Source organism: Penaeus monodon, chromosome 25 (assembly GCF_015228065.2).
Source record: "Penaeus monodon isolate SGIC_2016 chromosome 25, NSTDA_Pmon_1, whole genome shotgun sequence".
Classification (NCBI taxonomy): domain Eukaryota; kingdom Metazoa; phylum Arthropoda; class Malacostraca; order Decapoda; family Penaeidae; genus Penaeus; species Penaeus monodon.
In genome coordinates, this window is record NC_051410.1 from 1870914 (window position 1) to 1872979 (window position 2066).

The following is a 2066-nucleotide window of genomic DNA, read 5'->3' on the forward strand; positions in this document are numbered from 1 at the left end:
GACATCATATACCTGTATATCTTATTGACACTTTGAAAGACAAACTTTTCATAGGTCCAAACCGACAAGTAATAACAACACATACAGGCTCTATTTTTTTTTTCAATTTTATTACTAAATTTATAAATTTCACAGAACGTCAATATCACAGATCAATAGATATCCCAACATTGCACACATAACAGACACCAAGACCGGCTGAATACATCCCACTCACTCCAAACCAACAAATAGATAATAGACAACCACCCATCCACCTTTTCAACAAAAGAATTCAGGACACAGTTTACTTCTACGCCTAGAGGATATTTCGTACATGCCCCAAGTCTCACAGTTACACTATTTACAAAGCGCTCAGTATCTTCTCCTTTACACTTTCATTTATTAAAGTATTTCTTGTGTTTTTGAAGAATGAAATTTCCATAATATGTATGGGTTTCCCATACTTAAATCCTAATGAAGCTAATGTTATATGAGAGCACTAATTTTTGTTATATCTTTTTTTTTTATACTAAATTTGAATTCTTGATGTTTATATTTTCTACACTGATAAAGTTTTATATCATTTGCACAGCTGTTGGCGCAGAAGATGGTGAATAGTCAGCATTAAATTTCAGTACTCTAAATTTAAAACGAGATAAGCAAGCATAAAAAGGGAAAAAAGACTTATATCATGAAGTACCCACTGATGTATTTTCTATTAGCTAGTGGATTTATTTTTAATAGTGACGGTATTTCGTTTCATTGCTAATCTGTAATATTTATAGCAGTATTCTCCCTGTATTCTTTTTTGTTCTTTATTTTTTATTAAAAAGTATTATATATGGTAATTTCTCTTGCGTAATATAATTCGGAGCTAATGTGAATATTAACCCACAGATAAGAGTTATGTATAAAATGTGAATCTTATTTCCTAATACCTCACAATCATATAGATATTTTTTCATCTTTGCGTCACTGTCTGGCAGATGGTAAAGTCATTTATAGGCTACTCCACAAGCCATTTGTCGATACAAATTCAAAGGGAAACTTATCGAGAATAGGTGTTGAGCTTTACATTTTAAACATTTTGTTGTCTCTTTAGGATTCATGACTAAATGCTTCCTTTTGCTGAGTAAAAAATTGATAACAAAAATTATCCCATTAACTGTTCTTTCTCTAATTAATCATTAAAAGATAATTAAAGCGAATGAAGATAACACAGTAATGAAACAAACCCTTGATAGCATCGCTTATGAGAAGTTGCTTCATAAACTGGTTTGATCTATGTGGGCAAAAAAAATTGTCAAAATATAATTTTTATTAAAGGAGATAAAGAAAAACTTATGATATGCCTAAAGGAGAAATTTCAGATATTTTTATTCCAAAAAGAGAATATAGTTGTATATAATATTGTACCTCCTCTAATATTTTGATCTGCAATCTGCGAATTTACTATGCCATATTTTTTTATAAAAAGTAAATGGTATTCTAAACTCCCAATTCTCTGAATGCCCTTTTCTTATGTCGTGGTAGTTGGAGCACTTACAGATTCTTTATGGGGTTTCTGCCACATTATTCCATTTGGTTGCTGGGATACACGTAGAGTAGGTACATGTCAGAGTGAACTGAGTGTTGAAGGGGAATGTGAAATTTACAGAATATTTGTGCTCGAGATACAGCTGAAATCTCTCCTACCACGAGCAGCAAAGCTTTATATACAATCTATATTAACTGTGTCTTCTGGTGGGGGATTTTCATTCTTGTATGTCTGTGTGAGCGTTGAAGTATTTATACCATTTGTTTAATCTTTTCCTTGAAGCATTTTGGTTTGCAGGGTATCCCGTCTGCTGATATGGGGGTTGCTACAGAATTGTGATTGGACAGAGTGTGCAAGTTTAAAAAGTTGAGACATCCCTTTTGCTGCTTAAATGTTGCTTCTTTGCCATGATGTTAGGGTAGTACTGTTGCACCGTAGAGTAACTGGAGAAATAGGGGAGGTGATATACCAGATCCACATTGGATGGATATAAACATGATGATATTGGGTGAATGTAAACACTATGCATTTGTGTGTTTGTTTTTTT